The sequence below is a fragment of the Biomphalaria glabrata genome, chromosome 4 (assembly GCF_947242115.1).
Source record: "Biomphalaria glabrata chromosome 4, xgBioGlab47.1, whole genome shotgun sequence".
NCBI lineage: Eukaryota > Metazoa > Mollusca > Gastropoda > Planorbidae > Biomphalaria > Biomphalaria glabrata.
This window is the reverse complement of record NC_074714.1, coordinates 55,614,046-55,639,181: the sequence shown is the minus strand read 5'-3', so window position 1 is coordinate 55,639,181 and position 25,136 is coordinate 55,614,046. Positions and strand designations below refer to the sequence as shown.

The following is a 25,136-nucleotide window of genomic DNA, read 5'->3' as shown; positions in this document are numbered from 1 at the left end:
GACATAACATTCTCAATGTAATCATTGACACTAAGACATTACCATTCTCAATCTAATCATTGACACTAAGACCTTCCATTCTTAGTCTAATCATTGACACTAAGGCATTACCATTCTCAATCTAATCATTGACACTAAGTCATTACCATCCTCAATCTAATCAATGAGGTTAAGATGTTTCCATTCTCAATCTAATCATTGACACTAAGACATTACCATTCTCAATGTAATCAATGACACTAAGACATTACCATTCTCAATGTAATCAATGACACTAAGACATTACCATTCTCAATGTAATCATTGACACTAAGACATTACCATTCTCAATGTAATCATTGACACTAAGACATTACCATTCTCAATCTAATCATTGACACTAAGACATTCCATTCTTAATCTAATCATTGACACTAAGTCATTACCATTCTCAATCTAATTATTGACACTAAGTCATTACCATTCTCAATCTAATCAATGAGGTTAAGATGTTTCCATTCTCAATCTAATCATTGACACTAAGACATTACCATTGACACTAAGTCATTACCATTCTCAATCTAATCATTGACACTAAGACATTACAATTCTCAATCTAATCATTGACATAACATTCTCAATGTAATCAATGACACTAAGACATTACCATTCTCAATGTAATCATTGACACTAAGACATTACCATTCTCAATGTAATCATCGACACTAAGACATTACCATTCTCAATCTAATCATTGACACTAAGACATTACCATTCTCAATGTAATCATCGACACTAAGACATTACCATTCTCAATGTAATCATCGACACTAAGACATTACCATTCTCAATGTAATCATCAACACTAAGACATTACCATTCTCAATGTAATCATCGACACTAAGACATTACCATTCTCAATCTAATCATCAACACAAAGACATTACCATTCCCAATCTAATCATTGACACTAAGACATTACCATTGACACTAAGGCATTACCATTCTCAATGTAATCATTGACACTAAGACATTACCATTCTCAATGTAATCATTGACACTAAGACATTACCATTCTCATTCTAATCATTGACACTAAGACATTACCATTCTCAATCTAATCATTGACACTAAGGCATTACCATTCCCAATCTAATCATTGACACTAAGACATTACCATTCTCAATGTAATCATTGATACTAAGACATTACCATTCTCAATCTAATCATTGACACTAAGTCATTACCATTCTCAATGTAATCATTGACACTAAAAAATTAGCATTCTTAATCTAAAAATTGACATAACATTCTCAATGTAATCATTGACACTATGACATTACCATTCTCAAAGTAATCATTGACACTAAGACCTTCCATTCTTAATCTAATCATTGACACTAAGTCATTACCATTCTCAATCTAATCATTGACACTAAGTCATTACCATTCTCAATCTAATCAATGAGGTTAAGATGTTTCCATTCTCAATCTAATCATTGACACTAAGACATTACCATTCTCAATCTAATCATTGACACTAAGACATTACCATTCTCAATGTAATCATTGACACTAAGACATTACCATTCTCAATGTAATCATCGACACTAAGACATTACCATTCTCAATCTAATCATTGACACTAAGACATTACCATTCTCAATCTAATCATTGACACTAAAAAATTACCATTGACACTAAGACATTACCATTTTCAATATAATCATTGACACTAAGACATTGCTATTCTCAATGTAATCATTGACACTAAGACATTACAATTCTCACTGTTATCATTGACACTAAGACATTACCATTCTCACTGTTATCATTGACACTAAGACATTACCATTCTCACTGTTATCATTGACACTAAGACATTAACATTCTCAATCTAATCATTAACACTAAGACATTACCATTCTCCATCTAGACAAAATTTACATGGTCACAGTTTAAAAGTGAGTAAAGCAACAAACAACAATTAAATTTTAGAATCTTTATTCATTACCCAGCTCAAATACAAACAGATGCTTAGATAATAATAAATAATTAATAATATAAATAAAAAATGAATATAAAAAATATCAATAGTGCAACAACTTGCATTTTTTTTTTTGCATTTGCACAGTAACAGAACTGGTATAGAAAAATACAAAAGACATAAATGTGGGAGCCACAGCTGGGCCAAAGTAAAAACACAGCATATTTGTATTTTTTTAAGCATTGTTCACCCCAGCAGCAGTAAATCGCTACATGGCAAAATAACAAAGCAAAATTTGAGTAATGGTTTAATAATAATAATGATGCTGAAGATAAAAGATGAGTGCAGTGTTTTCATAAACCCTATTACAACCTACTTTCCTCTATGGCAAAAAGGTGCCTGAGTTAATCTTTATAGTGCTTACAGGAGTACCCCGTTACGCCATCCTTGAAGATACGATTTGGCATGCAGTCGCCCCCCATGTGGGATAATTTTCCAACCTATCACAGCTGTTGAATAAGTATTTCTTCTATACTACCCACACCAGCCTCCAGCAGAACATTTTTTTAAGGTAGTTCTGCCAGTGTATGAAAGTTTGGTGAGAACTACTGCTTGGATATATATATATATATTTAATTGTGAAACTTGAAAAATCTTCTTTTTATGAAACAAAACTAAATATAACTTTTATTACAACATAACACTAACCCTAATACTAACCTAGATGAAATGAAATAAATCTAGTAGCAATAATATAAAATGGTATTTTAAACAAAATCTAACTCACTACAAAAAACCTGTCTGTACAGTTTCAGATCCCTGGGTAATTTGCATTACACTAGACCATTTTTGTAATTTCACCATCCTCACTGCATATCCACCAACCAATCGCTAATTTCTCAACGTTACCTTGGAAACACCCACACACACACTCCATAACACTGCTATACACATTTTTATGAACATACAAAACATAAACATTGTATAATTATGTCTTTATCTAACTTTTGTTTTATAATTATTTTATCTAACTTTTGTTTTATAATTATTTTATCTAACTTTTGTTTTATAATTATTTTATCTAACTTTTGTTTTATAATTATTTTATCTAAGTAATTGTAATCATCATCCTAAATATAATTTTGAGATCTTGTTTTCTAGTCTTAACATTACGAAAGATAATCTAAAAGGTTAATAGTTATTGAGCTAACAAACTAATATTAGAAAATGGTAAAAAATCACTGAATACAATATATATACAGGGTGCGCCCAAAAAAATGTATACACACTTTGAACTGTCATAGACAATTTGCTGCTAAATTTCAGCACATGGAAAGCTTAATGTCTAATTAGAAAAATAAATGTGAAGGTGGTTCTGTACCACACACAGTACCGGAGTGGCAAGGAATTAACTGCAACATGGCAGACGTGCGTTTGAGTTTTGAAGAGCGGAAGCAGATAATTATCAAAATCATCCAAGCCATAGCTGTCTGCGCCAATAGCTGCAAAGCCAGCTGCTGGAGATGTGGGAATTGTTGCATTGAACAGAACACCATCAAAAGCTCCAAGTGCATTTGTACCCTAAAAAAATAAAAATAATTACATCTTATTTATATACCACAGCTTTAATCATTAAAAGATTCATTCCAAAAAGTTTCAAAGAGAAATGTTTAGGATTCTGAGCAACACAGAGTAAGCTTAGTTTTTTTAAGTATCAGTCTAATTCATTTTATATAATGTTTTCTCAAGCTCAGTTTACTAACAGAAAGTATTTTAATAGGTTAGTTTTAAAATTGCAGGAGATAATAAAAAGTTTCATTACATTTTTGGTTCTCTGCAGTGGCAATGGACAAAAATATTCACAATGAAAAGCCAATTTCATTCAAGGAATAATTATGTTGGACTAAGTTCAACTCTAATTGCCTTTTTCAACAGCTCTATGTACATAAAAGTTTTGGGAATTCATCTATCAACATGTGACATCAGCATAATGTCATAAACTCTTCTAATAATTTTTTTTCATGACATAAGAGATGGCAGATGATATAAAGGTTATCTGTTTCTGTGGCCTACGGTTAACAAGGGTGTCATGTGGCCAGCACAATGACCAACCGCCTTTACTTTTCCCCAACTAATATCAGGTACCCATTAGAGCTGTGTGGACTCAGAGGCGCCCAAAGATCCAGAAATTAAAAATCTTAGTCTTCACCAGGATTTGTACCCAGGACCCACGGTTTGGAAGCCAAGCGCTTAACTGTTTAACCATGGCGCCTTCATTTTTTTAATTTTTTTTTGTGATTTTTTTCTCAAAAATTGTATACCTTCAAAGTCATCAAGATGAGGCAGAGGAAATGGTTGGGAGGGACGGGGTCAGAATATGATCCTTTTTGTCCAGTAGATATAGTGGTCAGTTTGTAGACTTCATCAAGCCAGACACAAACCGTGAAAGATGGAATGTGATAATATGAATATATATATATGAATACAATATTAAAGTGCTGACTTATTTATTACTAAAGCATCTCCAGATTTTCTTTTGCTAAGTCTTTCTTTTAACCAACTGATGTGGCACAGCAGTAGGCTCTTTTTTTTTTCATTGCAAGTCTATGGTTATTTTTTTCAAATCTTTTTGTCTACCAACACTCTTTAAACTATTTCCCAGGTGGATTCCCTTCTTTAAATTTCTGTCTGTTAACATTTCAGCAAAGGTACAAGATACGAATACATTGCTTATGTCCTGAGAATGTTCTGCATTAGACACTTTAGGCCTACTCTGCTACTCTATCACCTAAATAAATTAAGTTATGCTTCTTTTCCTTGGTCTTTGTTTCACTGCCAAGTTTGATACGTAATACAAAAAGAGTCAAAGGAATTCATCAGATTAATTTAATATTTAAAAATAGAATTGACTCACCATTAGCTGTCCCAAATGAATGAACCATAATGTCAGGTTGACCATTAACCCTATCTTACTGTACCAGACATTCATGCTTGTTAGTTTAGCCTAAAGATAACAATGGTAGTGATATTTAGCTGCAAACATTTTACTAAATTTATATAACTGGTAATAAATTATTGTTAAAACAAAAGAAAGTCCATAGAAAAGAGATACAAATAAAACATAAAACAGTCTAATTTAAAACTAAATAAAATGATTAATTAACACATTCTTTTTAAGACTGGATGGCTGCCTGGTTGTGCAGTATGCACACTGGATTATCTTTCACAATGGTGGGAAGCGTGGTCGAGAGGCCAAGTGCGCTTGAACTTGGCTTGGCTACCTAGAAGGGGGCTCGAGGTTCGACACCTGACTAGGGCAGAGATGTGTTTACTGAGCGCCCAAAGGCAGCACGGAAAACCAACTCCTAGATACCCCCTCCCCCCACCGGTCCACAAATGAGATTGGACCAAAAAGCGCTCTGAGCATGCTATAAGCATGAAAGTAGCGCTATATAAAAGCTATAATAATAATAATAATGGTGCCAGGTTCATATTCTGCCAGCTGACATCAAACTTTTGAATTCATTTGTCAGTAATTATATTTTCTTTTTTTTTTTTTAAATACAAGCCTCATGCAATAGCAGTCTTTAACTTTTTCTTTATTGTTATAAATTATTTTAAGCAGAAGAATCTAATGAAATATACTTACCAAACTTCCTTTAAGATTTCAAGTTAAAAGTTGTGGGTGAACATCATCCCAGGGTATACCAGGACCTATACAGATAGAGTGGTCATGAGTCTGAAATACAAATAAAGTGATTGTGTCTGAAAAACTTTTTTCTTTTATTAATCAGAGTTAATATGTCATCTAGGTATGTCAAATAGATAAGTTTTCCAACCTGTAGGTATGTCTGACAGATATGTCATAAAGAGTCTTACAGTCTAGTAATGTAACATGCTGACAAATTTTTTCTTTAGAATCTTAAGGGGAGGGGAGGGAGGTAAGAAGAGTGCTTTTAAGAAATTATTACTCACTATGGTTTCAATTACAATGGTCAGGTCAGTTCATCAGGGCTGATCAATCCAACATAAGATCCACTATTTGGTAATTTACCTACGCCACTGTCATGCTTTAAATATTTCCAGCCAATAGAAGTAAATTGAGTTGTATGTGCTGAGAAAGGAAGACAAAAAAATGTTTGTAAAATGTTTCACATATTTTAGTTGTTCCTTCAGAGTTGAAGATAATTTACTTCCTAGTCCTAACTTCCAGCAGGATGACAGCAGGCAGGGTATTAACCCAGGACCATCGAGAAGTCCAAACAATATACCACACGACCAGGCAGCCAGCCTGTATGTATTATAAGTGTGATTCAATATGTTATAAATCTATATTTTATATATGTTATAAGTGTGATTCAATTTGTTTAAAACTACAAAATTCATTTTTTTTAGGTTTACTGTTTTTGACAGTCAAAATAGTGGTTTACATTTTTTTCCCACCATTTAAGAATTCCGATTACAATACAAAATTTAAAAAAATAGAAAAAAAAACCACATACACACATACAAAAGATTTGTAAAAAGCCTTGGCAGTCACATCAAACATTTTTTTCAAAACCAACAACATGCATATCCTTGATACAAAACACACACACTGGTGATTTTAGTCATAAGAGATGTACCTGTTACCAGATGTACCAGTAAGGTTGATTGGCTGTATTGTTAAAGATTAAAAGCAATCCATTATCCATACAGATCTAGTTTCACTAGAGAAAAGATTTTTTTTCTTGGTATCCAAATTCTTATATATAAGATTTCTATAATGTGTCTTCTTTCTACTATAACATGCTCAGTACACTTTTATTGTATAAATACGGTAAGGGTTATATAATTTGGCTCTAAATGAAAGATTTACCTGCTTTCCATATGAAGGGAGGGAAGGGGGGGGGGGCAAACATTATAGTTTCGGTTCTAATGCAGTCATAAGACCATATCTAGTATGACAGTCGACAGTAGAAACTTGCAATTAGATTCCATTATAGTTTCGGTGCTAATGCAGTCATAAGACCATATCTAGTATGACAGTCGACAGTAGAAACTTGCAATTAGATTCCAAGCAATAGTTCTACAAGTATATAGTAAATTTAAGATGTAGCACATAAATTATAATTTCCAAAATCTAAACATAATTTTTCTATTGCACAAAGTTATCCAGCTAGAGCTAAATTTTAAAGTAAGAGGCAATTCACAGTTGGAAACATATGAAAATATAAAGTAAAAATATTAATGTCCATCATGCATCAGGTTTAATTACAAAATGAGGATACTGAACACTTCAAGAACTTTAAACATTTCCTTTTCCACAACCAAGGTAACCAATCGAGCCTAGTAGGAAGCGTGGTCAAGAGGCCAACTACGCTTGAGCTTGGCTTAGCTTGGCTGCCTATGAAGGGGGCAAGAGGTTCGACACACAACTCGAGTTGAGTTGTGTTTACTGAGTGCTTTAAGGCAGTTAGAAAACCTACTCCCACTGGTCCACAAATGAAATTGGACCATAGTGCTCTGAGCATGCTATAAGCATGAAAGTAGCACTATATGAAAGCCATAATTTATTTATATAGTAAATATTTAGGGTTAGAAACATGCTTACAATTCAAGTAGATTTCCTTATTGAATGACACTACAAAATGTAATCATGTATAATCTGGATATTCTTCTTTGTTTTTATTATTCATTAACTTCAACAGACCTACTTTTTTTTCAGTGTCAGAGCAGAAGCACCAACAAATGTTACATTTTTTTTAATCTTTTTAAAAAAAAAGACTCACACCATAGCAAGTAAACTGCTTTACTATCGAAGTTAGTGGAATTAATTTAGGTGAATAGATAGTTCCAAACAGGATGCATGCCATAGTTTTACTTCTTCTAGACTTAATCATTATTTCAATTTATCAGACAATAGTTACCCAGATAACGATCCTGACTGCCAGGTCGTGCAGTTTGCGCGCTGGATCAGATTTATCGATGGTCTCTAGTTCAAACCCTGCCTGCTCCCATCCCCCGTCACCCTGCGGGAGGTTTGGACTAGGAAGTAAACTATCTTCAACTCTGAAGGGACATCCGAAACATGTAAAACAATTTACAAACATTCCAAAGATAAATACATGTTAAATTAGTTATAACTTATGAAGACATATAGCTATTGACATAGTTTTGATTTAAATTTGAGGATAAAATATAAAAACAAAAAAACCTTCATTAAAATTATAACAAATAGATAGTTGTATATTCTATAGCCCCATTTTCTAAAAGATCAATAGCAAATATTCTTTTTTTATGCTTTGTTTAAGCCTGCTTAGCATACTTTATAAAAGTGCATAATTTGACTATAGTAAGTATTGCTTATAATATTAGCCTTTTCTTGCATCAAAGTAAATCAGAAATATTATTTTAAAATCAATTGTTGATTTAACATAATCATCAATTTAGTGGCTCAGAAAAGAAAAAATGTCTGAAAAAATGATTATAATTTTTAGAATAGTTGCGGATTAAAATGTAATAAGAATGCCTTTTAAAACTTGCAATCTATAGGGCTTGCTAATAAAAATACCAAAGAGTGGAGATCTATCACAATGTGAGAAATGGGGAGGCATCACTTTCAGTACCAAGCAAGATTTTTAGCAGAATCCTACTAAACAGAATAAAGGGAGCATGTGATGAACACCTAAGGGAAGAACAGGCCGGATTCAGAAAAGGGAGATCTTGTGCTGACCAAATAGCTACACTCAGGATAATTGTAGAACAATGTGTCGAATGGCAATCTCCTCTCTATGCAACTTTTGTTGACTTTGAAAAAGCTTTTGATAGTGTCGACAGAGTATCTATTTGGACTGTAATGAGACATTATGGGATCCCCAATAAAATAATAACCATAATCAAGAACCTTTATGATGGTTTCACCTGCCAAGTAACCCACTGTGGCAAGCTGTCAGAGGAATTTCCAGTCACAACAGGAGTCAAACAGGGATGTCTTCTTTCACCACTCCTGTTCCTTCTAGTACTGGATTGGGTCACAAAAGAAGCCTACTCTAACGCAGGGAAAGGAATCCAATGGACTCTCATACAAAAGCTGGAAGATCTGGAATTCGCTGATGACATAGCCCTATTATCACACAGACTACAGGATATGCAAGAAAAGGTCACAGCTTTAAGCGAAGTAGGAAAAAGAGTAGGCCTCAAAATAAACCACCAAAAAACTAAAGTACTTAAAGTAAACAATAAACAAAGTGGAGACATAGTATTGAATTCTCAGACAATAGATCAAGTAGAAAATTTTATATACCTTGGGAGTGTAGTCAGTATATCAGGTGGAACAGATGAAGACATTAAACGCCATATAAATCTAGCATGTCAGACATTTACACAGCTAAAACCAACCTGGAAATCTCCTTACATCTCAAACAAGACTAAACTAAGAATCTTTAACTCTAATGTCAAGGCTGTCCTACTGTATGGTTCTGAAACATGGAGAACAACTGAAGCCACAACAAAAAAAATACAGACCTTCATCAACAGATGCCTGAGAAATATCCTAAAAATACACTGGTATGACAAAGTAGAAAACACCAAACTGTGGGAGATGAGTGGACAGAAAAATATAGAAGTGCAGATCTTAGAGAGGAAGTGGAGATGGATTGGTCACACCCTTTGAAAAGATACCAGCAACAGAGCTAGGCAGGCCTTAGAGTGGAACCCCCAGGGAACAAGACGCAGAGGAAGACCAAAAAGAACATGGCGACGCAGTGTACTTGAAGAAGCAGAGAAGACCGGGAAGAGCTGGGACACCATCAAAAAGCTAGCAAGAGACCGTGGAGAGTGGCGTGTTTTTGTCGAGGCCCTATGTTCCATAAGGAACTCAAAGGAGTGATGATGATGATGAATCTATAGGGCAGATGATGTAAATGTCATCTGTTTCAGTGGCCTACAGTTATAAAGGTATCATGATATGGCCAGCACAATGATAAACCTTCTTTACTTTCCCAACTAATGTCATTAGAATTGCATGGACTTGAGGCACTCTAAGATCCTGAAATTCAAAAACAATCTTCACCAAGATTTGAACCTGAAAACTCTAGCTTAAAAGCAGTTGCACTTAACCACTTAGCAAGTCTTCCCCCCCCCCCCATTAAAAATCAAATGTTCCATTATGAACCAGCACATCATCATTTGCAGAGAGAATTGCTGCCAATCTTTTGACTATACAGGATATAGCTAGCTTAAGCACAATAGAGATAACTTTATTCAAGAATTTTTAACTTTGGCTGAATGTGCATTGTGACAAGCTAATTCAGGAACTGGCTTATACTGTAACATTTATTTAAATATTTTAGACTAAAATTACAACTATTATACACTAAAATAAAATGTTATTTCATTCACTATGTCATTATGTTATGGAGTGTTTACCCTGGCCCAGCATCCTCCTCCTTTTGCAGCATTACATGTACTGTAATCTTCAGGGGCCCAAAGACTTTTTCCAGTGATGTAAGCCTCCAGAGAATCATATGTCCTTGGATAATGGCAGCACAGAATCACTTTTGCATAACACTTTCCAAAATGTACAAACTATTTAAATATATTAATATATGCCTTTATTCTAAAAACAACCTCATAATAATATACTTATTCTTTTAAAAGTTTCATAGAATTCATTACATGCTAGATATCCTTATATGTTCACCTAGATGTCTACAAGCTAGCAGAGCTGTTTGTTAGAAAGTTGATTAGGTCTTTCCAAACTAAGCCACTTTCAAAACTTAATAAATAGTGAACAATACACAAGTTACACCTAAAATAAAAATGCCAACAAAAGAGCTATTCAGGCTTCAGATGGGAACCCACAGACACAAGGCACAGAGGAAGACCAAAAAGAACAGGACAAACACAATCTTCATATCTTCTAGATTACAGGCATTACTTCAAAATAGAATATAATTATGTCCTATGCATTTCATGATCAATCTAGTCATGCATGTTAATAAGTTACTTCAACTCTACTAAGTCATTGGTTTTCCTGGCTGATTGAGGCATCCCATTCCCCCTCTCTAATGGCATTAGGGAAAATTGAAAATAATTATGTGGTGTCTTTTTATCTGTTTCTATCTCATCATCACTAGTTTTGGGGAGTAAAAAACTTAACCAACATACCCAATAGCATAAACAGATTTAGCTCATTTTTTTTGTTTATCTTTTAAGATGTCATGAGCAATATCCCATCCTCCATCATGTGCTATAATTAAAATATTTTTAAAAGCCATTTAAATCTAATGCATTTCTCAAAGTCTGCAAAGAGAGAGATAACAAAGATGTCTGGTAAATGTTGTATGCAGGCCTTCTAACAGAACTAATAATTTCAAAAACAAAAATGATTTGGAAAATATGACCCTAAATATACAATCTGTTGAATTTCAATAATCAATTTATTTATGAACCATCTGGTTTATTATATATTCAAAAAATATTTTGAAAGTTTAAAAGTTATAGAAGATTGTCCTTATAATCACTTGAGAAAAAATGTCAATATTCATTAAAAGTCAGAATACTTTTTATATCATTTCTACAATGATTCCCTATAGAATAAGTAATGCCTTTTGATGACAAGAAACTAATCTTTAACTCTTTGACAACTATCAGATACATACAATATGATCTGGTAAAAACAAAGATCTTCACTTTTTCCAAAAATATACAAACTAAGTATTATTATACAGTATGTCTTATAAAGATAGTATAGTATAAAATGTAGACAATTACCTTTATAATAAGTCCTAAGATAAGTTAGGAATGCAGTATTTCCCATGGCTGTGCAGCCCCAGCTGAGACCTACATATTTATATAATCAACACTATAGCCTCTCTCATTCCATATCTGATGAAGATAAATTAAAATTAGTTGTTAGATTTATACAAAGTCCCTGTGGGGCTGAGGGGCATACACCAGTTGGCTACCTTTCAAGGGGGCTGGATTTAGAATTCCAGTAAGCACCATACATTTTCATAAATTTTCAATTTAGATTTGGCTTGAGCTATGTTGCAGAAAGGGTTAAGTAAGGGTTGGAAACAGCATGGAAATCTTCTCCCAAATACTGCTTCTCCCCACATGTTCCCCAAAGAGCTTAAACTGAGCACTGAGCAAGCTTTATGTTATGATAAACCAAAGAAAAATAATAAATAAATAAACATCTAAATTTCATTCAACAGAAAAGTAAAATCTAGACAGTCAACTGTTAATTAAGGCTAGTAGAAACTAGAACAAATATTCGTTTTGTAGAGTTCATTTTCAAGAATGTTGTTTATTATGTTGCTATCTTGACTAAGGCTAACTCATTTGCCACAGAGGGCATTTCAAACCCAAGCAAAGGGGCATAGCACTTGTAATACATATTAACATAAACTTTTTCATATAGAGTTAAATATAAATATCTTTATATTATGAACTAACCGTGTATGTAATAGAGACCAACAAAAAAACAAAAACAGTCTAGAGAAAACAATACATAAGATCATAGAAAGTGTAGGTGCAGCTACGGAAACTTACCCCAAAGTAGTCTATTGTTAAATTATGCCTTCTTTTAGCTCCAGTAATCCATCCTTTCTTTGTCTACTCAATTAATCATATACACTCTGGTCTATCGTTTGGTGGTCTCCATGATCCTAGGTTAGACCCCTGCGTGCTGCCACCCCACATCTTCTTGTGGGACGTTCAAGCTAAAATGTAGTTGTTTTCAACTCTGAAGTAACATCTGAAACATGTAAAACATTTTTACAATAATCAGAATGGGTCACCACAATTTAGATCCTGCACACATAATAATTCCAGACTCATCATAGATAATCAGTAAGTCAAAGTTAATAAGTAAATACTGTTTGCATCAGTTTAATTTAACTGAAAAAAAAACACTTTATAATAAATATGTCATAGAAAAAAGCAGTTTTAAAATCAAAATCAAGAAATTACTATTTTTCTAAAATTTACCTTAAATAAATAAGTCTAAGATTTCATTCCCTGAATCTCTGGATAGTTGACAAAGTACCATAGTTTTGAAGTTGCCTAGGAAACATTTTTTTTTAGGAATTAGTTTCAAAAAGATCAAACTCATGCCTGTAATAAACCTTCCTCAGTTACCAGTACTATAAAAAAAATCCTGTGTTTGGTACCATGGGGTCAGTTTAAGCTTTATTAGTCTCATTGTAATTTTTTCATTTATGTTTTGAATCTTAATTAAATAACATTAAATCTCTAAAATCAGTGGCCTGACTTTTAAACTTATCTGTTTGTTTCTAGTGTAACAGTGTAAGCTTACTTTATCAACTCTATGGCTTACTAGATAGTAGATAGACTGAGACTCTAGTAGTAGGCTATTACAATTTTAAACATCAATGACTAATGACCAACATGGTTTCATCTTATAGATCTAGATCTAATACGACAATTTGTGTTGTGAAGAAGTTAGAAGGGAATTCACCTTGGCCTTTTGGATCTTAAACTTAATCCAGCATTCCAGGATATCATTATCACTCTTAGTCTTACTCTTTGTAGTTACGTCTCAGAAAAATAATGATCTTTAGTTTTTAAAGTTTAAAAATAATACAATCCCATTTCGCGGATTTAAAATAGATCTAGTCTAGAAGTGGATAGATCTATTAATCACAACTTCAGAAATATATTCACGCAAATCTATGATATAATCATAACTTATTTCCTTTTAGTTTCCATAGAGATAACAAAATATGTCGCGTTTCGAAAATCTAATCTAGATTATGTAGGTCTGTGATCTTACTCTTAACCTTTTTTTTTTTTTTTTGGCTGTATTACCTATGTAAGAAAATGTGAGTTCAGAACAAAGACCTAGATCTATATATATTATATTGGGAAGAAGGATCATGTGATGTCTAAAGATACACACAAACCAACAGTTACAATCAGCCTGCCACTTAAAGGATATATTAAGGATATAATATCAAGAACAGATATTGCAGTGTCAGTGTTCCTGGTGTCATGGCCACTTAGTTGCCGTTTCTCAAGCTTGTCATTGTGTACATGTGTTGAGTCCTGGCCTGTCCCTTCTGAGACGAGTGAACGTCTTTCCTGCTCTCGCATGATAACTGTGTCGTGTCATTCAATCTACTTCGAATTTGATATGACATTCAAAGTATGTTTTGATTGGAGGTTTAACTGTTCAGACTTTAATATGCTTGATATTTGGTAGTTCATTTGCGTATCAGTCCGTAAAATAAGATTTATGGATGACTGCTATTGTATAGAAAAATATAGACATACCAATGGGCTTTTAAAACATCTGAAATATAAAAAAATTGTAAGTTCATAAGATGCTAATAACAAAACCAGTCAATCATATCACGTAAGAGTATTAATTCTTTATCTCCGTAATTATTTTTCCATGTTCTGACTGAATTGTTCATTTTTCACATTTGTACATTCTATCCTGAAAACATTACTTTTGGTATAGAATTATATGAGAATGCATGCTCTTTTTATATAACAAAAAAAAATAAAGTTTATAAAACCAAAAATTAATTAAATTTAATGGTGTCAAATCAACGATGGTATCGTTAATTAGGAGAGATACAGTTGATAAGTATAAGTGACAACATCTTTATAAATTCACTACATATTATGTTGAAAAATACAACTTGTATAGACAAAAATGTATTTACAAGGAAGAAAATAGTTGATATCCTATGATTACAGACATTTTTTGAAGTCTAGTTATTGTTCATGTCTACAAACTTTTTGATGCTTAAATACCTGATAATGGTATGTCTACATACAAGATGATAGGCTTATTTCTACTTATGCTTGCTTCCCTAGTGCTATTAGAGCATGGAATGGGTTGCCTGAGCTAGCCAGGAAAACCAGTGACTTGGCAGAATTTAAGTCATTGGTTAATATGCATGACTAAATGCATGACGCGTAGGACGTAATCATCTTCTTTTTTGAAGTAACGTCTGTATTATATAAGATAAGATAAGAAGATGTTGACAAATTTGTTGTGTTACTACTGTGTTAGTGTTAGAGCGAGACCCGACAAAAGAACGAGCAATATTTATTTTATTTTAAAATTTATATTTAGTCATTTTTAAGCTTATTTTTCATTTTAACTCTTTCTCTCTTAATTGACGATGCCAACGTCGATTTGAATCCCATTAAACTTAATTGGTTTTTGGATTTATAAACTTTAATGTGTGTTGTGTAAAAAGAGCATGCAGTCTCCTAGAATTCAATACCAACTATAACATTTTCTGATAATCAAAAAAAGTTATTGAAGCTTAATCATAACAGGATAGTGAAATACAAATGAACAAAATGAATAATACTATCGGAATTAAAAAATAATAATTACGGAGAGAAAGAGTTAAAAAAGGAACTTCATGTTACATGGAGAAGAGATTGCCGTTTGACATACTGTTTCATAATTACTCTGAATGTCGCTTTTTTTTTTTTTTTTGGTCAGCACAATTTTCAACTTCCCGTTCTTAAATAACCCAGGCCAGCGCTAGAAGAACGGTCTGAATTTAGTGTCGATCGCTATGCCTTTGACTTATCAAATTGTTTCGAGTTTTGCAAGTGCTACTGTCATTTTTCTCCACAATTTTATCTCCACATTTTACTCACATTCCCACATTAACATTCTTATCTTCGCACTTTCAAATCCACATTTTCATCTCTACTTTCTCACCTTCGCTTTATAGTCTTTACATTCTTCTCTCTGCATTCATTATTTTTTTAATTTGTCATTTTTGTGCTTGAAAAGTTCTTGACTGTTCATTTACTCTAATAACTGAACAAAATAAATATGTATTTTAAAAAAGTCACAAATGAAACAATACAACGCGCACTCCTTTATAACTCTTTCTGTAACCCTTAGGATCGCATAACACACTTTGGGAAAACTGTCTTAGAAGAGATATTTTACAAAGAGAATTAGATGAATTACAGAAATGGGAATCAAATTGGAGCATGTCTTTCCACCCAGAAAAATGTCAGTTGTTAAGAGTAACAAAAAAACTAAAACAAATTAATTCCACTTATCTTATTCATGGCAAACCAGTAACACAGACTAAAAACGCAAAATACCTAGGTGTTATAATAAATGAAAAACTGTCATGGAATCCACATATTGATGAAACTACAAAAAAAATCAAACAAAGCATTAGGATTTATTAAAAGAAATTTCTATAAATCAAATAAGAACATAAAACTAAAATGTTATTTAACCTTGGTTAGGCCAATAATAGAATATGCATCCTCTGTTTGGGACCCCTCAACTCAAGAAAACATTAAGAAACTAGAACAGACACAAAATAGAGCAGTGCGATTCATAACAAACGAATATTCACATTTGACTAGAGTAACACCTTTAGTAAAATCACTAAATTTAGAAAGCCTTCAGGACAGAAGGCTCAAAAGTAAAGTAGCAATAATACATAAAACACTGAACCATAATCTTCAAATACAAAACAAAATTTAATTAAATAAGACACAAAGATAAAGGCAGATTCCTCGTCCCATATGCTAGGACAAATTTGTACAAATACTCCTTCTTCCCTAGTGCTATTACAGCATGGAATGGGTTGCCTGAGCTAGCCAGGAAAACCAGTGACTTGGCAGAATTTAAGTCATTGGTTAATATGCATGACTAAATGCATGACGCGTAGGACGTAATCATCTTCTTTTTTGAAGTAACGTATGTATTATATAAGATAAGATAAGATAATTAGCTGGCCGAGTCTAGGTGAAACATCGAGGACTGGGGGAGGAATGTGTATGACCATTTCAAATAGTATAACAATTACAAAGCTAAATATAAAGAAAGGGAGAAGACGTTGACCTTAATGCCCTGTAGACTAGACACTTGTTATTGTCACGTGAATTAACCTTTATTACATTGTGCCCGGGACAGGAGTTTTGTGATTAAATAAATAGGAGTACACTATAATGCAGTTTTTATCGTTGATGTATATTTAGGAATTCAACTTTTGTTGGCGTATTCTACAGTTACAATTATTCCTATTAGATATATCTTATTCCTAATGCATCCCTGGTGTTTCTTGAAGCGTTGCATCATCTGTTGGAGGGTTTTAAACTAAAATATATCTGGCCCATGAGTTCCAATTCAGGTCGTTACCACCTTTTTCTTTATAAATTATTTAATAAATAAATTTAATTACATGGCTTATCCAAACTAACTAATGTGAGTACTCTTTTTTTTTTAAAGTATTTTTTTTTTATTTTCTTGTTTATGATTCATCTTTTAAGGAATCACAATCTACAACAATATCTTTTTTTTTTTTCATTTTAATACAATAAATCTAAGCCCAATTACCTTGACTCTGACACACTATCATCACTATTTGAGAAAATATTTTTTTATAAAGATCATTTCGTACTTTCGCAGAAACAGGTTTTAAAAAAAAACAAGAATCAAAACAAAAACACAATTTGCATAATCTGTACGCCTATTACATACACACAAAAAAAATTAAAAAATAACGCAGTTGTTCACTTCCGTTTTAATAATCTCCCCTGATATAAAAAAGTAATATTATATTATTAATATGTTATATTATATTAAAAACAAATGAAACTGATAAAGCTGTTAAAGTATCTTAGCATGTCATTTTTTTTTTTCAATCTACATTTTAAACTAAACACTCATTATATAAATATTACTTTTACTTCTAATATAAAAAAATCAGTGTTTAGTTGTGTCGTCAACAAAACGCTAACTAGCGAGATTCTCGTTAAATAACATTGAAGTACGAAAGCAAACAGAGTTTGAAAAACCACATTTCTAATCTAGTGCTGATACCAGTAGAGTGTGAGTGTTTGGTATGTTTCGCCACTGATTCTCTAGATTCAACTTTTGTTGCCGGGGGCTGATCATGACACCTTTCAACATTGGCTTCAGGAATGACAATAAAGCCGTAACTTAATGCTGGCATTTCTATTGGCTCACGAATGTTTTTCGGGCTGAAGATAATCTCCCGAGCTGTCCATTATGACGTCATTGAGTTTGATGGCTCTGGTTGGAAAAGAAAACCAGCGCACAAAGTCAATTTGCTTTAAAATGTTTAACAAGATATTTCGTGAAGGCACATTTATAGAATACTGTTTAAATTTTTCTATACATTCGCAAAAGGCCCGCTTGATTCATTACTATTTTTCATGCACTATAACCAATGACTTAAATTCTGCCTAGTCATTGGTGTTCCTGGCTAGCTCAGGCAACCCATGCCATGATCTAATAGCACTAAGAAAGAAGGAGCATTTGTACACATTTGTCCTAGCATATGGGACAAGGAATGCGCCTTAGCTTTGTGTCATTCTGAGTATTTTATTAGTTTTTTTTTTTTAATTGCTACTTTAAATTTAATTCTTCTATCCTGAAGGTTTTCTAAGTTTAGTGATTTTATTACAAAAAGCAAACAATTTGTAATCGACATTATTGACCAAAAACGATGTGGGAAACCCCTAATGACATAAATACGAAGCTTTTAAAATCATAATCATACTTATCTACTCGCAATGCCCATAAAGGAGATGCGGTGGCTGAGCGGTAAAGCGCTTGACTTCTGAACTGGGGATCCCGGGTTTTAATCCTGGTGAAGACTAGGATTTTTAATTTCGGGCGCCTCTGAGTCCACCCAGCTCTAATGGATATCTGACATTAGTTGGGGAAAGTAAAGGCTTTGTACTAACCACATGACACCCTCGTTAACCGTAGGCCACAAAATCAGATAATCTTAACATCATCTGCCCTATAGACCACAAGGTCTGAAAGGGAAACTATGCCCATAAAACGCTCTGCCCGAATAAGGTAGGCCTGATTCAGGTAAGTCAAAGGTTAGTTTCCTTTGTCCCATCCCAATTTCAGTTTACCCAGAAACAAGTCCTACACCATACAACCGTCACATCTTTTTTTGCTTTGAGGAAATATAAACTTGCGTCTATAACTGATTGAAACTTACTGGCTTAGTACATCTTTGGCACCTGAAGTAAACCAATAAACGTCTTTTGCTTGACTACCAAACTGTGGTAGATTGATGACCACTGGCTCGTCCTTGACATTCAACATGTAAATCACCAAGGCACCAACCTTGTATCTAATAGAACATTTTGGTACAGTTTATATTTTAGAATCCTAGCAATGGATACATTAGAACTGAAAGTAACGTTGGCCTACTGGTGGGGCTACATTGGGGCTAGGTCGAAGCCGACTTGAGCTGAGCTGTGTTTGCTGAGCTCCTAAAGGCAACACGGAAGCTTTCTTTCTGACATCCTCTTCCTCGTTGTTCCACAAAAGAGATTGGACCATAGCGCACTGAACAGATATAAGCATGAAAGATGCTCTATGTAAAAGCGATTATTAAAAAAAAACTACTTTAGTGTCCGAAAACACAAGGTTGATGTACGTTTCATTATATTTATCTTTAATATAATTATCATATACCAATCACTTATGTATCAAGAGATCTCATCAACTGCCGTTAGGAAATCGCCAGAAATTTTGTACGCAGATTCCCTTTTCCTGTAAAACGCTTGTTAAGACGCGGTTTTGACAGATTCGCCACCTGAACCAGAAGAACTGAAAGCTTTCTATTAAAGCTTGTGTTTTATTGTCGATATTTTCCCAACAGGCCGCATTCTATGCATAAAGTATACATAGAAGTAGCCCAAAAATAGGACTCTTTGTATTTTTAAAGAATTCAACTTCTTTTAGGAGGGCTCTAAAAAAAACTAATAGCATCAAAAATATAGTGTGTTTTTTTTTTGAGAGTGCGATGAGAGAGCAAGGAATGATATTTTGAATCACTGTCATTTCTCTGCACTCAAAAGGGATCAAATGAATTCTTACAATTAATAAAACCAAATTGATATTCCTTTACATTTACACCACACACACAAAAAAAAAACAAGAATAATATTAGTGTGGAGAACGGGAATGGACAAATTGAGTCCTTTAATTGAGTCCTTTGTAATATTCTGAGACTGATGGCATAAAAAATATTTATAGCGTCTAATACCCTACCGCTATAGATCCTTTTTTTTTGCGAGTGTTAGAACACAAAGTGTCGGTATGAAGAACTTTCGTACACATAGGACCAGATTTAGACTTGATAAGGTTATAATCTATTTAAGATAAGAAGCCCTTGTAATCAGCATAATAAAATTTAACTGAACTATCCCTGGAAATATTTTATTTTGGGGTTTCCTAGAAAGTGGGGGCACTAAGCTAAAGGTTTATGTTGCCCATTGGTAAACCCAGCACTGTTTACACCGACCAATCCCCTTCAAATTCATAAATTTGATAATGATATGATTCTGGGTTAGTCAATTCATAGTTCTATAACTTCCTTTCAGACCGTCTCCAGATTTGTTGACTTTATATACAGTTTTATTCATGAACTTCATTACTTCTCCTTAGTTACTTCTAGGTCTGATATTTTTTTTATCACTTAATTTAACAAAAAGACGAATATTTGGAAATTATTTACCCTTGAGGTTTGGCACAGTTAGCGTATGCCCGGATGTAAGGAGAGTCTGATGACGCATTAAAGACGTGTCCTTCTAACAGTTTTTTTATACAACAACGTCAAATAGTAATCCTGTACGAAACGTTATCAAAACAGGTACATCATATTTGTCGTGAGCATAGAGAGAATTAACTTAAGTAAATGAAACCATTTAAAACTATGCTACACTATTATACTGGTGGGGCTGAGCGTCATACATTGGGGCTAAGTCGAATCCCGACTTGAGCTGAGTTTTGTGTTGCTGATCTCATAAAGGCAGCATGGAAACCTGCTCCCTGACAACCTCTTCCTCGATGTCTCGATGACGGTCGACAAGTCTTGCATGGTGCCCCAACGGTCCTATAGACTAGGTAAGGGATAGGTCAAGGTACACTATTACATCTAAAGAAGAAGAGCCGGGAAGAGAAAGCGGGAAGACAACATAAAAGAATGGAAGGGTCAGACATTGAAAGAGATTGTATCAAAGGCAATGGACAAAGAAGATCAACAGATCTTGTGTGGTACCCCAACGGTCCAACAGACTAAGGGATAGGTGAAGAAAGGTGATTATTAAATAACTATACTGTCTATACCTAAACATTTCTTGGCTATTGGCCTGCTTAGTTCTTATTTTAAGAATGACACAAAGATAAAAGCACATTCCTCGTTCCCTACACTAGGACACATTTGTACAAATGCTCCTTCTTCCCTAGAACTCTTAGAGCATGAAATGGGTTGCCTGAGCTAGCCAGGAAAACCAGTGACTTGGCAGAATTTAGGTTAATATGCATGACGCGTAGGACGCAATCATCTTCTTTTTTGAAGTAACGTCTTTATAATATAAGATAAGACATATCTAGATGTGCTGTATATTTTAAGAATGAAAAAACTACTTACATATCAAAGTAGGCATACTAACAACGCAATAAACAGAATATTTAAAGAGTTAACATCGATAATCACTACAGAAAATCTACTGTGACATTAACAGAGTTGCCTAACTTCAGTTACAAAAGTAATACAGTGAAACGAAAGGGAACAAAAAATATAACGAAAGCTACTTACAGGATTAGGTAAAAATGTTACACGGTCCAGCAGAGAGTAACTCCCTCCCCAAATGTTAAATCGATAGACTCGCGTATTTCCGTGTAGCGCAGACTGGCCAAGTTTATCTAGCCACCTGAAACAAAAGCAAATACTGTTCTACACTATCTAACTAGCACAGTGCATATGAAACAAGGGTCTCAGTTTCCACACTAGCACAGAGCAGGTCAAAGAAAAGATACCAGTTCCCTAATTAGATTGTTATAGTTACAAAGAATAATGCATATAGGCCTATAAAAGAATCCCTTTCAGACATTGCTATCTATAGAGGAGATAATGTAAAGGTCATCTATTTCTATAACCGACTGTTAACAAGGGTATCGCGTGGCCAGCACAACAGCCTTTACTTTCACAAACTAATGTCACGTACCCATTGGAGTTGGGAGGACTGGTGGGCGCCCTAATAATCAAAATCTCAGTCTTCACCGAAATTCGAACCAGAGACTCCTAGGTTTGGAAGCCACTCAGCGGCCACGCCCATTAACTTTTATATAGACCCATTTAAAGAAAATCGCACAGCGGATATTTTTCCCATACAAAGTTAACAGCTTTAAACTTTAAAAAAAAAAAGGGATCTTGGCTAATTATTATGCTACAACGTCACAATGCTAAATCTGCTACCATGGTAACATTTGAACTAATTTGTTGGCAAGGCATCGTGTCATCTAAATAGTTGCGCCGCTTGGACAGTCTTATAAAAAGAGCATGAAAAACACATGTACACAACCACATTTATATCTATAATTCTCTTCTTCCCTCAAGAGTTTGGACAAGAAGCAAGAGTTAAGTTAAGGAAAGATCACTCTCCAGGAGCTCCTGGTAACTCGACAGGAGGGCACGGGACATCTGTTTTAAGTTATAATATGGTTTAATTTAATAATTTATACACCTAGAATTAGCGCGGGTCCTATGAAAGTGCGGGGCCCACTGCGGTCGCATAGGTTGCAGTGGCCTAAGGCCGGCCCTGCAAAAGAGCGGCGTATTCTACGCCGCCGGTCGACAAGTGAACTTGTAAAACAAAAGTGACTCAGTTAAGTCGGTAAAACTTTACATCGAAGGACCCTTTTGAAGAATGTTACGCAAGTGGCAGCACCGCGCTGTCAAGAGCGGAATGATAATGCCGTATTAGTATTTATAGCTTTAGAAATCGAATACAATCTTAAAAGAAATGGACGACATCATAATAATCTCTTTTATCATTAAGAACCTGTAGATTATTGAGACATTACTTCAAAGTCCTGTTGGCACACACGTTCTAAAACAATTTATCCGTAACTGGATCCTATGTTAAATGCCTTTTATTTTCTCTATTTAGGCCTACTTAAGTGTATTTAAAGATTTTTTTGCATTTGAGCTGAAAACTTTGGTTTTCGCACAAGGAGATTTAACTTTGCTGGTAGTGGCTAAACACGCTATCAACCATCCTTGAATGGCTGGCTGGTCGTGTGGTATGCACCCCCCTGGACAGTCATTTTGATGGTCCTGGATTCGCACCATTGTCCCCGCCATTCCTTAATGTCCTGCGGGAGGTGTTGGTGTTACAAGACGGCTGATGACGTGAGCAGTGTTCTGGCGCCTGTTTCAACTGGTCGTTGTCTAGGTAATATGGCTGAGTCTCGACTGTTGACGCTGGTTTAGCCCTGTCGCGATGTACTGCTCTAGTTCAGGGGTCGGCAACCTGCGGCTCGCGAGCCACATGCGGCTCTTTGGACGTTAAGCTGCGGCTCTTTAGTTCCATGCGCAAATATTATATAATTTATTGTAAAAAAACTTTTAAAAATTGTTCTGATTCGATTCTATCTCTCAGCCACTTGTACTCGCTTTTCAGCGCACCCCTCTCCATGTCTTGAAATGTAACATATTTGCAGGTGGAAGATATTCAACTTTCCTTCTGCCTTATCACTTGATATAGATGAGTCTTACGACATAAAAGACACGGCACAAATTGGTATTTTTGTCAGGTATATGTCTTCCCAAGTTCCAAAAGAAGAACATATAGGATTGCTAACGCTCTCGTGACAAACCAGAGTAAAAGATAGAGCTAATGTCGTGCGAAAATACATTGAAGACAATAAAAGCGATATAAATAAATCGTTTCAGTAGCAACTGATGGAGCCAGAAGTATGGCAGGAAAAAATAAAGGGGCAACTACAATTCTTTGGCGCAAAATTGAACCATGAAATTTTTACGTATGACTGCATAATATACCAAGAAGCGCTTTGTGTCCAAACATCTCCGGACGAAATAGTTGAGGTCATGAATTTGTTAATCAAGATTTTTAACAGCAACTTGTTTAAAAGCACTCTACCATCGTCAGTTGAAAGAATTCTTAACGAAATGTTCGGAAGAAAAAAATGTAGTGGCTCTTTAAAAACGTTGAAATTTGGTAAATAGTAATTTTTGGCTCTTCCGACTCAAAAGGTTGCCGACCCCTGCTCTAGTTGTGGCTTTGTTATAGTTGTGTATATGTATATTAATCACGAACACATAGCTCAGGACATCAGAATGATATTTAAAAATAACTACCAGGTCATCCAGCCTCGTTCAAGACCAGGTCACGTGACAATAAAAATAAAGACAGGACAAAAATAAACACGTTATCATTCCCTTCCCCAGTAATAAAATAAATCTAATTTAATGAAATAAAACATAACTAGAAACCCAAATAAATAACTTAGATTATAAACAGAAATAATAATAGTAAATAAAACATTCTAAAATAGCGAAGCATAAGACAACGCGGGAGAGGTCAGTTGGGGGTCACATTCCAAAGACAGGACTGTGACTAGCAATGGAGTTATTCTAGTGAACACGCAGACAAACGGGGTGTGTACATAACGGTTAGTGAGTGGGCTAGAACAGTGTCTCCCAAACTGTGTTCCGCGAGGCCTGAATATGTCTTCCATGAATTACTGGAATAATTAACTAGTAGGCCATCACGTGAACAATCTCTAAAAACAATAAATAAAGCACAGTTTTCCGCTAAATACTCAGAATGTGCGAAGTGTTCCGATAAGAAAACAAGTTTGGGAATGGGCTAGAATGTTATAAAGAAACACCCGAAATATGCAGAGAAACAAACTTATCTAGGACATTTCATAAATTGGTATTTAGATTTTTCGATTCCCTCTTTTTCTTTTTTTCATGTTCTGCTTAAGTATATTGTGAAAGAGGGTCCGGAAACAGAAAGTCTTTAAGACGATGAACTTCAGTCTTAGTTTACAGACAAGTAATGATGCAGGCCTACTTACGAGAACTTTCCAGAGAGATTGAATATTTGCTGGAGTCAGCCTGTACAATCTTGGTACACCTATACGTCCTGCAGTCCTTCACCCAAGTACTACCTACGTCAGAGCACATTTCATTCATCTCGCAACCTGCGAAAGAGAGAGGGAGATATGAACTCCGATTGACAACAGGACACATAGGACATGGACAACAGGACATGAAAGATTGAGACAACAGGACAGGTAGGACTGAGCCAACATGACAGGAAAGACGGTGACAACAGGTCAGGTAGGACTGAG

General features: G+C 34.5%; 1 long non-coding RNA gene across 9 annotated transcripts; it reads right to left on the bottom strand.

The window, feature by feature from the left end:
• Nucleotides 1–1,966: 1,966 nt before the first annotated feature.
• LOC129925867 (uncharacterized) lies at nucleotides 1,967–24,968 on the bottom strand. Of its 9 annotated transcripts, none has more exons than XR_008777604.1 (12): nucleotides 24,861–24,967; nucleotides 21,571–21,685; nucleotides 20,488–20,598; nucleotides 18,961–19,095; nucleotides 12,944–18,014; nucleotides 12,506–12,710; nucleotides 11,723–11,836; nucleotides 10,376–10,534; nucleotides 5,942–6,080; nucleotides 5,616–5,705; nucleotides 4,881–4,970; nucleotides 1,967–3,547 (listed from the first exon to the last, which is right to left on the bottom strand). It is a non-coding gene; the product is annotated as an uncharacterized LOC129925867 (long non-coding RNA). The 9 variants fall into 9 exon arrangements; XR_008777606.1 differs by lacking the exons at nucleotides 21,571–21,685; nucleotides 24,861–24,967 and adding an exon at nucleotides 21,403–21,545 and having other exon boundaries at nucleotides 12,944–14,267; nucleotides 17,802–18,014; XR_008777603.1 differs by lacking the exons at nucleotides 21,571–21,685; nucleotides 24,861–24,967 and adding an exon at nucleotides 21,403–21,547.
• Nucleotides 24,969–25,136: the final 168 nt, after the last annotated feature.